Raw genomic sequence first — 16,977 nt, forward strand, 5'->3', positions numbered from 1 at the left:
AGCTTTCGGAGGCTTCCTCCTTCGTCAGGTGAACGATGTGAAAATTGTTTACAATTGTCAACCCCAGTCCATCACCGGCATCTCCACATCATCTCTCCTACTTGTTAGCAGTTGCATCTAGAACCTCATCACTAAGGTAATCGCACTTTAACGAGGTGCGAACAACTGATTGAAACTGCTTGAAGACCCGACTGTACCTGAAATCAGCAGAGCCTTTTTAAATCAGTAATACAGGGTAAGCACTTATTGAACTGCCTGAAATAGTCGGCATGCTTAATACATTATAAGTGGTGCCGTTGTAATTGACTCCTATGGTAAAGGCGAATGGTTGGCGCCGTTTGCCCGATATAGGCGGTTGCCCGCGATAAGCATGGATGGTGTAAGTGGTGGGGACTGTAGTATACTTAACAAACTAGATTTAGGCTAGGTTTTTCTTTGAAAAAATAAATCCATTATAATGTATGATGTATATTTGAATTTTGTTAATTTTGAATTCTAGGTGTTTGTCAACATCATATGTTACTGATGTCTCTAGTAGGCTATGTGAGATCCTCTACCTTGTGTCGAAATATCTGCCCGAAAAGCTTGTACGTTAAGTATAAATATAGATCAGACAGCAGAGTCCTGGAGGGATATGAAAGAAATGCTCATTGAGTGCAGGCTGCAATGAACTGTGATTTAATATTGAGCAAAATGGCCCTTTCTATATCTTTCTATGTACTGTTTATAGTTCTCTGTGGTTTACCGTGGCGCCTGGAGGATTCTAGTGGTAATTGAACAAGCAAGTCGCAACCTGATCTATTCAATACCTTCCATTTGCCGTGATTGTCCATAACCACCAAGCATCCATATAATTAAAAGTCTCTTGTCTAGAGTAAGCCAGCTGTGCGTGGGGCATGTACTTCATGCATTGCACTGGAAAGTTTCACCTATGCAAAGTGTATGCTGCATTTGCAGCCGATTGACTCAATTATCACATTTATTTAAAAAGGAACAAGACACAAGAAATCACTGTTCACTGAATAATACTGGTTGCCTGAAATATTACTGAACAGCTAAAATGAACAAGCAGGCAGGAAACATTACCGATGTAGAACCAACAGGCAACAATCAATAAACAACTGGCACATACATGTAGGAGAAACCAGTAAAACTGCACGAGACCTGGGTGTCCTTGTACACCAGTCGCTGAAAGCGAGCATTCAGGTGCAGCAAGCAGTTAGGAAGGCAAATGGTATGTTGGTCTTCATTGCAAGAGGATTTGAGTACAGGAACAGGGATGTCTTACTGCAGTTATACAGGGCCTTGGTGAGACCACATCTGGAGTATTGTGTGCCGTTTTGATCTCCTTATCTGAGGAAGGATGTCCTTGCCATGGAGGGAGTGTAACGAAGGTTCACCAGACTGATTGCTGGGATGGCAGGACTGATGTATGAAGAGAGATTGGGTCGACTAGGCCGATATTCACTAGAGTTTAGAAGAATGAGAGGTTATCTCATTGAAACATATAAAATTCTAACAGGACTAGACAGACTGGATGCAGGGAGGATGTTCCCGATGGCTGAGGAGTCCAGAACCAGGGGTCACAGTCTCAGGATACGGGGTATGCCATTTAGAACCGAGATGAGGAGAAATTTCTTCACTCAGGGGTTGGTGAACTTGTAGAATTCTCTACCACAGAAGGCAGTGGAGGCCAAGTCATTAGATGTATTCAAGAAGGAGATAGATATATTTCTTAATGTTGAAGGGATCAAGGATATGGGGAAAAAGCGGGAACAGGGTACTGAGTTAGACGCTCAGCCATGATCATTTTGAATGGCAGAGCAGGCCCGAAGGGCCGAATGGCCTACTCTTGCTCCTATTTTTCTATGTTTCTATGTAAAATATTTTTGAATATGTTCCTAGCTGCCATCTTGGTTTCTAATCGAGACGAGGTTGCACTACTAATTCTAAAGATTATGGGGGAAAAAAAAAACTTAGAAATTACATACTTCATTGCAAACTTTGATCCACAGAATTGCTTTTAAAATCCCTGGAATAACATTTTTCTGAGGAGGCCTGCCCTTGTCTTAGAAGCCTGGGGGTTGAGTTCTAGTTGCTTTCTGGGTACTGACTTCTTCTGTTGGGCTTTCTGGCCCTGCTTTTACCTCGTGCATGTGCAGTCTCCAACAATATCTTGTATTTCTTTCTGTCCATTTTTTTATAGAGCCGGGCTTAATGGCGCATGTGAGTCCCCTGTCCCCAGGACCTGTGCATGCGTGATACAGCCCCATATTGTCCTGTCCCTCACCCTCTCCAATCTTTATACAGTGAGGAACAATCTGTAGCTGCTAGTGTGTTTTTCTAAGTTGAGTGTCGTTTTCTGCCTTGTACCTCATACGCCAACACTTCATCCATTGACTGTCGAAGTAGAATGCCACAGGATACCTGCGAGTTAGATATAACCATCCATGCATCCACTGGGAAGCTGCTGTTGAATCTTATGTGAAGAAGGGAATGAACCTTTTCCTGTATTACGAGCAAGAAAATAGATGACACTAAAATAGTCCCATATGGGCTCTTCACCACCCCCCCCCCCCCCATGGACTACATGGTGTCATAGACCCCAGGTTTGATCGGTGATCTGTTTTGAGTCAGCTGATTTCAGTTAGGGCAGCAGTAGGTGTGTTACAATTGATAGAAAGACTTGCATTTATATAGCACCTTTCACAATCTCAGGGCATCCCAAAGCGCTTTACAGCCAATGAAGTACTTTTTGAAGTGTAGCCACTGTTGTAAAGTAGGAAACACGACAGCCAATTTGCACAGAGCAAAGTCCCACAAACAGCAATGAGATAATGACCAAGTTATCTGTTTTAGGGATGTTGGCTGAGGGATAAATCTTGGCCAGAATTGACTTCAGTGGCCCTGGGCAGGCAAGGGGAAAAAAATCAGCCAGTGTTACCAATCCCACATCTGATTGTTACTGAGTGACTGTCTGCTAGACGTGAACCATCAGATGAGAATAGGATTGTGCCCAGGGGCGATGTGCCCCCCACAGAAATTGAACTGGACCAGCCACATAAATGTCTTGGCTACTAGAGCAGGTCACAGGCTGGGTATTCTCCCGTGAGTGGCTCACCTCCTGATTCCCCAAAGCCTCTCCACCATCTACAAGGTACAAGTCAGGAGTGTGATGGAATACTCTCCACTTGCCTGGATGGGTGCAGCTGCAACTTCACTCAAGGAGCTCAACACCAGCCAGGACAATGGATCGACACCCCATTCGCCACCTTAAACATCCACTCCCTCCACCACTGGCGCACTGTGGCTGCAGTGTGTACTATCTACAGGATGCACTGCAGCAACTCACCAAGGCTTCTTCGACAGCACCTCCCAAACCCGTGACTCCCACCACCTAGAAAAACAAAGGCAGCGGGTGCATGGGACCACTATCACCTCCAAGTTGCCCTCCAAGTTACACATCATTCCACTTGGACATCTATCACCGTTCCTTCTTCGTCGCTGGATCAAAATCCTGGAACTCCCTACTTAACAGGACTCCCCAGCCATCGGTGTATGTGGGAGCACCTTCACCAAACGGACTGCAGTGGTTCAAGAAGAAGTTCCATCACCACCCTCTCAAGGGCAATTAGGGATGGGCAATAAATGCTGGCCGTGCCAGCCATATCCTGGGAATGAGGATTAAAAAATTGAATAGCTGGTTGATATTCATTGTTCAAGTTTACACATGGAGAATGGATACTTAGCTGAGGAACAGGAGGACTGCCAAGCTTATGAACCTGTATGTCAGCCACATATAAGGAAGTATAAGGAGAGAAAATTGGAAAACAGTCTTGCACTATTACACTATTGACCGTAAGATATTATCATGTCCACCAGAACCTGCACAGTTGCCCGTGGTGCTACTGATTGCCTCAAAAAAAATTACTGGGCACAGCCTGAATCATTCAAAGGATATAAGGAACGATTAAAAGTTAAAACTGAACATTCTGGTCACACAAGGAGACTCAGGTGAGACATTAAACCAAGGCCTCGTCTGGTCTCTCAGATGGACGTAAAAGATCCCATGACACTATGTGAAGAAGAGCAGGGAGCTTCTGCCCGGTGATCTGGGCCAACATTTATCCCTCCACCATCACTAAAACAGATTATCTGGTCATTATCAAATTGGCTGCCATGTTTCCTACATTACAACAATGACTACACTTCAAAGAAGTACTTCATTATCTGTGAAGCACCTTGGAATATCCTGAGGTCATGAAAAAACAACTCCAATCTCTTTTAACATCACAGTTGGGATCTGAAACGCTAACACGTGATATAAAATTGGCAGAGCCAGTATAGAGGTTTGAGCGGTTGATTCTATTAATTCAACTTGAAATAATTTAATTTTATAATAATGTAATAATTTACTTTACATAAAATAACAATTTCTGGAGGTCACCACAGTCTGTAATCCACTCTTGAGGGTTTGCAGATGCTCGTATACTTTACAACTGGACATCATCCAAACCCTAAAATTCGTACGAAAAGGTCGTAACTTATCATAGAATCATAGAAGTTACAACATGGAAACAGGCCCTTCGGCCCAACATGTCCATGTCGCCCAGTTTATACCACTAAGCTAGTCCCAATTGCCTGCACTTGGCCCATATCCCTCTATACCCATCTTACCCATGTAACTGTCCAAATGCTTTTTAAAAGACAAAATTGTACCCGCCTCTACTACTGCCTCTGGCAGCTCGTTCCAGACACTCACCACCCTTTGAGTGAAAAAATTGCCCCTCTGGACCCTTTTGTATCTCTCCCCTCTCACCTTAAATCTATGCCCCCTCGTTATAGACTCCCCTACCTTTGGGAAAAGATTTTGACTATCGACCTTATCTATGCCCCTCATTATTTTATAGACTTCTATAAGATCACCCCTTAACCTCCTACTCTCCAGGGAAAAAAGTCCCAGTCTGTCTAACCTCTCCCTGTAAGTCAAACCATCAAGTCCCGGTAGCATCCTAGTAAATCTTTTCTTCCACTGTTTCGGTCCGCTCGCTATCTCCCATCCGGTCTCGACAGGTTCACTGCGTGAAAAGCGACAGGCAAATCGAAATCATCTCAATGACCCAAGAGAGGACCTTTATTATCATAACATTGTTTCTCATAAACAAGAACTGAGAGGAAGGTTCCTCAGATATTATGAAATCTTATAAGCGTAGGAAACAATCAGCAGTGCCCCAGCTCTAACAGTCCTTTGCTGTCACAGAGCCAAATAGATAACATGTTATCTCTACTGTGCCACCTTGTTTCATTTCAACTTAACTATGGCTAGGGATTGTTTGGCAGTCCCCTCAAATTAGGAGTGCATTTTAATTGATTGTCTTTCCTCAGGGGGAACACTCAATCTAGTAAGGATGAGCACATAGCTGATTCCCATCAGACTTCATTATTTACATACTTGCCACTTAAGTAAATCTTCCTCACAAGTTGGAGTAAAACTGAGCAATGTTTTCTCTTTAATTGAGAAACCGAGGTGTAGGCCCAAGGCCTATAGTGCAGGAGGCCACCAAGGTTGAAAAGGGTTTGGGGCATCAAGATGTAGTGGTTAGTTGATTCCATGCTTGGAGTGTAAAAGGCTGTAGATTATCAAAGGAAAGGAAAACTGAGGGAGACTGGAAGTTTCACAGTTTTGAGGTACTGATAAAGTACAAGTTAGAATAGCAGACAACCTTGATTCCAACACAGTGAAGATGCAGTGAAGACCTTGAGAGAGAACAAGATAGGAAAGTGCAGAGGAGCAAAGTTTGTAGTAATATTGATAAAATGGAGGGAAACAAGAAAGGCTACTTCAAGTTTTAAAAAGTAGATTTATTTACTGTAAAATATGGATTGATGTTTAGTCTGCTATCAATGATAAGGGTGCTTTGATGCTAACCATGAATTTTTTTCAGTTGATTTCTCACACAAATGCAACATCTACAAGTGAAACAGGGCTAGTTTTTGAAATGCTCACGGTTTATGTGGCTTGCTGTATGCCCCTGGATGCCCCTTAACCTAACGAGCATATTTTCCCAACCGTGTTTTGTTAAGGGACATACAACAAGATGTCCTTTGAAGAAGGAAGCAACTGGGCGATTACTGTTAATGATCAGAACTTTCCTGTTGATGGCTGACACAGCTTAAGAATGATGTGGAGATGCCGGTGATGGACTGGGGTTGACAATTGTAAACAATTTTACAACACCAAGTTATAGTCCAGCAATTTTATTTTAAATTCACAAGCTTTCGGAGGCTTCCTCCTTCGTCAGGTAAATGTTCAGGAGCTCCTTGAAGCCTACGCATTTATACATCACAGAACAATACATGGTGTTTACAGACTGCCCCTGCAACTGCCCGTTGCCAAGGCAATCACCGTGTTCAGACAGAGAGGTGTCACCTGCAGAACCCCCGAATACACATTCAACAAAAAAACAAACAGGAAAAAAAAACAAAAAAAAACACAAAAAAAAACAGAGAGAGGCAGAAACATCCGGAAGGCAGAGAAAGCCAGCAAATGACCCATTATATTAAAAACAGATAACATTTGTTCGCTGGTGGGGTAACGTGTAGCGTGACATGAACCCAAGATCCCGGTTGAGGCCGTCCTCATGGGTGCGGAACTTGGCTATCAATTTCTGCTCGACGATTTTGCGTTGTCGTGTGTCTCGAAGGCCGCCTTGGAGTACGCTTACCCGAAGGTCGGTGGATGAATGTCCATGACTGCTGAAGTGTTCCCCGACTGGGAGGGAACCCTCCTGTTTGGCGATTGTTGCGCGGTGTCCGTTCATCCGTTGTCGCAGCGTCTGCATGGTCTCGCCAATGTACCATGCTCTGGGGCATCCTTTCCTGCAACGTATGAGGTAGACAACGTTGGCCGAGTCACAGGAGTATGAACCATGCACCTGGTGGGTGGTGTCCTCTCGTGTGATGGTGGTATCTGTGTCGATGATCTGGCATGTCTTGCAGAGGTTACCGTGGCAGGGTTGTGTGGTGTCGTGGACGCTGTTCTCTTGAAAGCTAGGTAATTTGCTGCGAACGATGGTCTGTTTGAGGTTGGGTGGCTGTTTAAAGGCGAGTAGTGGAGGTGTGGGGATGGCCATAGCGAGGTGTTTGTCCTCATTGATGACATGTTGAAGGCTGCGGAGAACATGGCGTAGTTTCTCCGCTCCGGGGAAGTACTGGACGACAAAGGGTACTCTGTTGGTTGCGTCCCGTGTTGGTCTCCTGAGGAGGTCTATGCGATTTTTTGCTGTGGCCCGTCGGAACTGTCGATCGATGAGTCGAGCGTCATATCCCGTTCTTACTAGGGCGTCTTTCAGCGTCTGTAGGTGTCCATCGCGTTCCTCCTCGTCTGAGCAGACCCTGTGTATTCGCAGGGCCTGTCCATAGGGGATGGCCTCTTTGACGTGGTTAGGGTGGAAGCTGGAAAAGTGGAGCATCGTGAGGTTGTCCGTGGGCTTGCGGTAGAGTGAGGTGCTGAGGTGCCCGTCTTTGATGGAGATTCGTGTGTCCAAGAAAGAAACTGATTCTGAGGAGTAGTCCATGGTGAGCTTGATGGTGGGATGGAACTTGTTGATGTTATCGTGTAGTCTCTTTAGTGATTCCTTGCCGTGGGTCCATAGAAAGAAAATGTCGTCGATGTATCTGGTGTATAGTGTTGGTTGGAGGTCTTGTGCAGTGAAGAAGTCCTGCTCGAACTTGTGCATGAAAATGTTGGCGTATTGGGGTGCGAATTTGGTCCCCATGGCTGTTCCGTGTGTTTGGGTAAAGAACTGGTTATCGAAGGTGAAGACATTGTGATCCAGGATGAAGCGGATGAGTTGTAGGATGGCTTCTGGAGATTGGCTGTTGTTGGTGTTGAGTATTGATGCTGTCGCAGCGATGCCGTCATCGTGGGGGATACTGGTGTATAGTGCCGAGACGTCCATCGTGGTGAGAAGTGTTCCTGGTTCAACTGGTCCGTGGGTACTGAGTTTTTGTAGGAAGTCTGTAGTGTCGTGACAGAAGCTGGGGGTTCCCTGTACGATGGGTTTCAGGATGCCCTCGATGTATCCAGAGAGGTTCTCACACAGGGTTCCGTTGCCTGATACGATGGGACGTCCGGGTGTGTTGGCTTTGTGTATCTTTGGGAGGCAGTAGAAGTCTCCCACGCGGGGATCACGTGGGATGAGAGTGCGTAGGATGCTTTGAAGGTCTGGATCGAAGGTCTTGATCAGTTTGTTGAGCTGGTGGGTGTGTTCTTTGGTCGGATCTGCGGGTAACCGTCTGTAGTGTTCCTGGTTGTCCAGTTGTCGGTATGCTTCTTTGCAATAGTCTGTTCTGTTCTGTATGACTATGGCTCCTCCTTTGTCCGCTGGTTTGATGACGATGTTGCGGTTGGTCTTGAGAGCGTTGATGGCGTTGCGTTGTGCTCGGGTGATATTCTGGACTGTCTTCTGAGTGCGGCTGATGAATCTGGCATTGACGCATTTCCTGACAGCTTGAGCATACATGTCCAGCTGAGGGCAGCGACCCTCCGGAGGAGTCCAGTTTGACTCTTTCCTCTTCGGTTGCTGTACCGCGGATCCCTCTGTCTGCTGTTCCGGATCGTCGATTGTCTCATTGGGTTCGCTGCTGAAATCTTGGGGTTTGAGGTTCCGGGAATGAGGCTCCGGGAATTCTACCACAAACCCCAAGATTTCAGCAGCGAACCCAATGAGACAATCGACGATCCGGAACAGCAGACAGAGGGATCCGCGGTACAGCAACCGAAGAGGAAAGAGTCAAACTGGACTCCTCCGGAGGGTCGCTGCCCTCAGCTGGACATGTATGCTCAAGCTGTCAGGAAATGCGTCAATGCCAGATTCATCAGCCGCACTCAGAAGACAGTCCAGAATATCACCCGAGCACAACGCAACGCCATCAACGCTCTCAAGACCAACCGCAACATCGTCATCAAACCAGCGGACAAAGGAGGAGCCATAGTCATACAGAACAGAACAGACTATTGCAAAGAAGCATACCGACAACTGGACAACCAGGAACACTACAGACGGTTACCCGCAGATCCGACCAAAGAACACACCCACCAGCTCAACAAACTGATCAAGACCTTCGATCCAGACCTTCAAAGCATCCTACGCACTCTCATCCCACGTGATCCCCGCGTGGGAGACTTCTACTGCCTCCCAAAGATACACAAAGCCAACACACCCGGACGTCCCATCGTATCAGGCAACGGAACCCTGTGTGAGAACCTCTCTGGATACATCGAGGGCATCCTGAAACCCATCGTACAGGGAACCCCCAGCTTCTGTCGCGACACTACAGACTTCCTACAAAAACTCAGTACCCACGGACCAGTTGAACCAGGAACACTTCTCACCACGATGGACGTCTCGGCACTATACACCAGTATCCCCCACGATGACGGCATCGCTGCGACAGCATCAATACTCAACACCAACAACAGCCAATCTCCAGAAGCCATCCTACAACTCATCCGCTTCATCCTGGATCACAATGTCTTCACCTTCGATAACCAGTTCTTTACCCAAACACACGGAACAGCCATGGGGACCAAATTCGCACCCCAATACGCCAACATTTTCATGCACAAGTTCGAGCAGGACTTCTTCACTGCACAAGACCTCCAACCAACACTATACACCAGATACATCGACGACATTTTCTTTCTATGGACCCACGGCAAGGAATCACTAAAGAGACTACACGATAACATCAACAAGTTCCATCCCACCATCAAGCTCACCATGGACTACTCCTCAGAATCAGTTTCTTTCTTGGACACACGAATCTCCATCAAAGACGGGCACCTCAGCACCTCACTCTACCGCAAGCCCACGGACAACCTCACGATGCTCCACTTTTCCAGCTTCCACCCTAACCACGTCAAAGAGGCCATCCCCTATGGACAGGCCCTGCGAATACACAGGGTCTGCTCAGACGAGGAGGAACGCGATGGACACCTACAGACGCTGAAAGACGCCCTAGTAAGAACGGGATATGACGCTCGACTCATCGATCGACAGTTCCGACGGGCCACAGCAAAAAATCGCATAGACCTCCTCAGGAGACCAACACGGGACGCAACCAACAGAGTACCCTTTGTCGTCCAGTACTTCCCCGGAGCGGAGAAACTACGCCATGTTCTCCGCAGCCTTCAACATGTCATCAATGAGGACAAACACCTCGCTATGGCCATCCCCACACCTCCACTACTCGCCTTTAAACAGCCACCCAACCTCAAACAGACCATCGTTCGCAGCAAATTACCTAGCTTTCAAGAGAACAGCGTCCACGACACCACACAACCCTGCCACGGTAACCTCTGCAAGACATGCCAGATCATCAACACAGATACCACCATCACACGAGAGGACACCACCCACCAGGTGCATGGTTCATACTCCTGTGACTCGGCCAACGTTGTCTACCTCATACGTTGCAGGAAAGGATGCCCCAGAGCATGGTACATTGGCGAGACCATGCAGACGCTGCGACAACGGATGAACGGACACCGCGCAACAATCGCCAAACAGGAGGGTTCCCTCCCAGTCGGGGAACACTTCAGCAGTCATGGACATTCATCCACCGACCTTCGGGTAAGCGTACTCCAAGGCGGCCTTCGAGACACACGACAACGCAAAATCGTCGAGCAGAAATTGATAGCCAAGTTCCGCACCCATGAGGACGGCCTCAACCGGGATCTTGGGTTCATGTCACGCTACACGTTACCCCACCAGCGAACAAATGTTATCTGTTTTTAATATAATGGGTCATTTGCTGGCTTTCTCTGCCTTCCGGATGTTTCTGCCTCTCTCTGTTTTTTTTTGTGTTTTTTTTTTGTTTTTTTTTCCTGTTTGTTTTTTTGTTGAATGTGTATTCGGGGGTTCTGCAGGCGACACCTCTCTGTCTGAACACGGTGATTGCCTTGGCAACGGGCAGTTGCAGGGGCAGTCTGTAAACACCATGTATTGTTCTGTGATGTATAAATGCGTAGGCTTCAAGGAGCTCCTGAACATTTACCTGACGAAGGAGGAAGCCTCCGAAAGCTTGTGAATTTAAAATAAAATTGCTGGACTATAACTTGGTGTTGTAAAATTGTTTACAACAGCTTAAGAAAGCAGCGAATGCTCAATGGACATTGAAAGCAACACACACAGATGTGCCCCAGTGGCTCTAAGGAAATCAATTCCACTGACAATGAAACTCTGCTGCTCTTTGAACAAGATAGAATTTATTTAACATAATTATACTCTGGAATCTGATGCTGATTTCTCTAACTGCTGGTATTAAAGGCCCGTTCCAGTTCATAATGGATGTGGGCCTCAGCATAAAACTGCCCCAGATGTGGCATTATTTGGCAGGCTTGGCTCATTTTGGTAGCGATGTTGTCTCTGAGACAGAAGGTTGCAGATTCAGGCCTCACTCCAGGATAATCTAGACTGGCACACTTAGTGCCGTACTGAGGGAGTGCTGCATTGTTTAAGGTGTGTCCTTCAGATGAGATATTAAACCGATACCCCATCTGCACTGGTTCTGGTGGACATAAAAGATCCAATGGTACAATTCAAACAAGAGCATGGAGTTCTGGCAGTGTCCTGGCCAACAATCCTCCTTCAATCAATATCATCAATAAATAGATTAATTGGTGTTTGTGGGACCTTGCTGTGTGCATAATGGCTGCTGTGCTAATCACATAACAGTACCTGCATTTCAAAAAAAGTTCATCAAATGCGAAGTGCTTGTGGGTTGATGTGAGAGATGTGATAAGGTGCGATACAAATGCAAGTTCGTTCTTTTAAATTTTCTATCTCACTCAGTGAGGCTGGTGGGGGAGATAATGTAGATGGGGGGGGGATGCTCTTCTAAGGTTGAGCGTGAGGCGCAACGAACACAAGATTCTTCACTAAATCTTTTTGAGGTTATCTAAATGTAAATATTCGTCATTAATAGTCTGTATTTGCAGCTACAATCTTTTTGACTTATCGAGCCCTGAAATCCAGATCTAACCCATACTCCTGTGGGTAAAGTTTATGGAAGATATGCCTATACAAATGGAGATTAAACATTGTTGACTTCTTGACATACATAGTGACCTTGTAACATAGTAATGCATTTTAAGCATCGGTCCATCGAGCCTGCTCATTCAATTATCTTCTTGCCTACTTACTTCAGTTTTTTTTAATTTTTGAATCTACGCACCCTGGTTCTGGAATTCTGTGTATGCCAGAAAGACTTGTATGTTTGCAACTTACTGGACCTCTTCGTAATCTTGATGTTCCCCTTTTCCTCTTCTTTTCTTGAGAGAAAGGTTTGAGGCTACACAAATCACGTTGGCTCAGTCCTCCAAGTTCTGCTAACACAGCTGAATCTTCTCCCTGTAATAGGTCATCGCTTTTGAAATATGGAAGGAGGCGATGGAACTGGAAGCAATACTCTAGATGTGGTCTCACTAAGATCACAAACCATTTTAAGGTCTTTTGATTTAAAAGATATATCCTTTGTTTTTACCCAGCGAGTTGTTATGATCTGGAATGCACTGCCTGAAAGGGCGGTGGAAGCAGATTCAATAATAACTTTCAAAAGGGAATTGGATTAACACTTGAAGGGGAAAAATTTGCAGCGCCACGAGGATAGAGCAGGGGAGTGGGACTATTTGGATAGCTCTTTCAAAGAGCCGGCACAGGCACGATGGGCCGAATGGCCTCCTTCTGTGCTGTATCATTCTATAATTCTATGATATCCTTTGTTGTGCAGCCCAACTTTTTGTTTGCTTTCTGTACCACCTAGGAACACAGCTAATGGTAGTGGCCTGACCAATGATATTCCAAGATCTTTCTCCTGCTTTGATATCTCCAATACGCTCCCATTGAGTAAATTTTTCCCTATTACCTGTATTTGCCAAATTTCAGGACATGATCCGGTGTAACCGCTGGGATCACGACCTGAGGAATTGCAAGAACCATGGAAGCCAATTGTAATGCCCAAGCTGAGATCAAGTAATTCAGCACAAACTGGGAACAGAATCTGGGACCTCCCTGTGAAGCTCAGGATCAGCCACGATCTGATTGAATGGTGGAGCAGGCTCAAAGGGCTGAATGGCCTACTCCTGTTCCTATGTTCCTATCGCTGCGGAAAATCTGGGCCCTAATTCCCCACTTATCATCTCCCATTCCTTCTGCTGTATTATTTCTGTTACTGAAGAAGAATCCACTGCCAGTTCTTGAAAGTTGCTTTTCCAAATTCGATTTGAACAGCACCCCTGGCATTGCCCACAAGCCATTAAACATAATTGCGCATGGTATCTCATGAAACACCTTGCCAGTAACTCTTGAGATAATTGCTTTTTTTTGGTAGAAACCATACATCCTTGTAGCACTTACTGAAAGATTGATTGGTTGAATTTAAACTGACTGTGTGGGTGGATTATAAGACCTGATCTAGTCTGCAGCAATTGAAAATGGCACTGACTGATTGCTGCTGTTTGCACATGGCCCATGGCTTGAGACGGTTCTGTGAATCCCAGTTTCATGCAATACTTGCCGTGGAAAGGGTTATATATTTGCAAGGGTCAGTTGACACATCCCATGAAAAGGATTTTGACCTAAAATCGCCCATCCTGAGTAGTATTATTGATTTCTGCAGCTTAAGTACATTGAATCAAAGTATTGGACTATATTGTAGCAGTTTCTGATGTTGGCGTAACACCATGTACTGTAACATTGTCCCCTAACTGTTAACAAAAGACGTGAAAGAGTGGTTTTAAAGAAATGTTCTTTTACTTTTACTTTTATTTCAGTTGCATTTGCAAGCATTTCAAACTTTGTTAACCCCTGACAGCAATGTTCCTTCAAGCTCTCCGAAGGCATAGTGGGGAATTGCATTTCACAGATGTGATCTGTGAAAGTCTCCGGTTCAGTTCCCAGTGTGTGCTGAATTATTTGATCTCACCTGGAAATTCCTCAGGTTATGATCCCAGTGGTTACACCAGATCACGCTCGATGGTGCTCTCAGCATGGCATTGTGCACTTCTAGAGAAATTAGCATCATAGGGCTAATTCTGAGATCAGCTGAAAAAAAAAATTGCGCCATAGCTGGCTGGAAGTGCGAGCTGATAATGGCACGGCCGGGGCAACTGGGACCTTAGTGAGCGGTGGGACTAACAGTGTATCTCCTTAACTAATGATATTTAAGGATTGAGAAAGAAACCGAGGAACGACTGAGAGCTAAATCAGGTACATTACCAGGAGAACCGATATCAGATCCAGCACGGACCTCTTTGCTCTGACAACCATTAAAAGAGCACTATTATCATGGAAAGCTTTTTTGGTTTGTTCAGAAATATGTATTGCAACTATGCAAATCAAAGTTCATCATTCCATCACTTGTGCATCGTGCAATAATGACGGGCCTGATGTAAGACTCGTATAGCTCTTTTCTCCCCTTCCCGCCCCAAATAAATTTTGCCCCTCTTTAAAGACGCTTTTCTACTGTAAGTTTAGTGTCGCTGTGAAGCAGTTTCTTTCCTCTGGAAAAGGCAATTTTACGCCACTTGGGCTTAACGCCACATCGAGTATAACTCCAGAATGGTGTCAATTCCGTTTTTAAAAGGTGCCTGGGGGTGGGGTCTCTTGTATCTCGTAAACACTTTTTGAACTTACTCCGATTTGATTTAAATGGTTGGAGGGCGTGAATGCTCTCAAAACCTTTAAAATTGAAGAGCTGGACGGGCAGATCTGCCCGTATGTACTGGCGCTCTTCTGGCTGAGGAAGTGTCAATCAAAGTTCGGCAGTATTAATGAGCTACTACCTGGCTGGAACCCGTACTCCAGCTACCGGCCTCAGGCTGCACTCGAAGTAAATTCAAAATTAATCTGCGGAAACAATATTTCAGTGAGCGAGTGGTCAATCTATGGAACAGTCTCCCTCGGTTGACGGTGGAAGCAGTGAGTATTGGATTCATTCAAATGCAAATTAGATAGATTTCTTTCAGAAAATAATATTTTGGGATACAGTATATGAGTAATTTGAGACATGATATGGGGTATGTGTAGCATGCTTGGGAGGAACAGGTGACTTTGGACCTATGAGGTTTTCCTCGTGTCATTTCTGGGTCTGTTGTAGACTGATTGACGGAGATTGATTGCTATGATTAGTCAGCAACTCAATTGCCATCGTATCGTGCAACTACCAGGATGGCAGAAGGTGAACTAAATGGACTTGGTCTTTTCTCGTCTAGCAATTCCTATGTCCCTATGGCCGGTATCTGCAGTATAAATGCTCCTTAAGGGTTTTGGCACTTTGAGTCCAGCACAAGCTGTCCTGTGCTCTACAAGGACTTCCACTTCCAGTAAGGAGCCACAAGGGGATAGATCATGTACTAGTTCAGAGAAGCCTTGACACAATAAGGTTGCTTACATGGCATTGCTAGACAGTGATGCAGCTGGCTTTAGCTCGAACCACTGAAATGTTGATATATGTCAAAGTACTTGTGAATTTTTAAAATGCTGAGGCAGGGGTTGAGTGGAACCTTCATAAATCAGCATGTTTTGCTAATATAATGTTATGTGTTATATCATTTGTCAGAAGTGAAATAGCTGTCTGATTTAAATGCTATTGTAATCTGTCAAAGTATAGCTGGTCTGAACTTGGGCTCTTGTGATCATTGTGTAGTTTTTGTGCTGTTAAAGGAATAAGGCCAAAAATCAATATGAGGTGTACAACTTTAGAAGAGAAAGCTTCTGAGCTACGAAAATAATTCCAGGGAGGATTAACTTAAGAAGCAGAAATAGAAATAAAGAAACAGGAAAATTGGACTCTTTATAATATTTTAAGAGCTATTCGGGAATACAATATATCCTGATAAGAAAAAATGAGAAACAGCAAGGTCATGACTGAAGAGGATCAAAACCAATCCACAAATCAAATAGAACTATTTTCAAAAGTGCAAGGAAACAAAAAGGAAAAAGAAAATTAAGCGTGAACTTTTATAGCACTTCATTGCATCCCTCAGAAACATCTCAAAATCTTTCACGTACAATGAGCCACTTTGACTTGCAGTGATTATTGTTATGTAGGAAAATGAGCAAGATCCCACAGAGAGATAGTAACAAACAACAACTTGCATTTATATAGCACCTTTAACATCCCAAGGTGCTTCACAGGTGCGGAATCAGGCAAAATTTGACACCGTGCCACCTAAGGACAGGTGACCAAAAGCTTGGTCTAAGAGATGGGTTTTATGGAGCGTCTTAAAGAAGGAGAGAGAGGTAGAGAGGTTTAGGGAGGGATTAGCTAGCTGCATTGAAAACTGGCTAAGCATTAGAAATAGGTAGTTCAAGTTATGACTTGGAAGAGTATATAATGTTATAGAATTTGTTGATGATACCAAGCTAATTTATAAGTTGCAAAGGGAGATAAACAGTATTAAAAAAAAAACAATTAAGCAAATGGATTAAGAATTGACAGGTGGATTTTAATGTAGGTGATTATAAAGTGATGCATGTTGGAGCAGGAAAAAACTTCTGGTTAATTTGAAATTATCAACAAAAGTCAAAACAAATAATTCCAGCCTTGTATGGATCCTTGGTAAAGTCAGATATAGACTATCTTGTGCACTTGTGAGCACTCTGACTGTATGGGACAGTGATGTATTGAGAAGGGGTCAGAGAAAAGCACAGGGGATGATTTGGGAACTTAGTCTCTCCTCACAGCTTAGAACCCTAATAAAAACTGAGCTTATTTTCACAGAAGAAAAAAAAATGGAGAAAGGACATAATTCAAGTGTTTCAAATGTTGAGAGCCAAAGATGATGTAAATATAAAGGGGCTATTTGATTGAAAAATAAGCAGAGAACTACTTGACATGAGTGTACGATTAATCAGCCTCAAACAAAACTAGAAATTGGAAGAACTTGTTTTTTTCCAAACCAGAGAGTAA

At 44.6% G+C, this 16,977-nt stretch overlaps 1 protein-coding gene across 2 annotated transcripts in view; it reads left to right on the forward strand.

Moving 5' to 3' along the window:
* dhrsx (dehydrogenase/reductase (SDR family) X-linked) overlaps positions 1-16,977 on the forward strand; it is a 179,938-nt gene that overhangs the window by 142,093 nt on the left and 20,868 nt on the right. The gene's annotated exons all lie outside the window — the stretch shown is intronic.

Source organism: Heptranchias perlo, chromosome 6 (genome assembly GCF_035084215.1).
Source record: "Heptranchias perlo isolate sHepPer1 chromosome 6, sHepPer1.hap1, whole genome shotgun sequence".
Lineage (NCBI taxonomy): Eukaryota > Metazoa > Chordata > Chondrichthyes > Hexanchiformes > Hexanchidae > Heptranchias > Heptranchias perlo.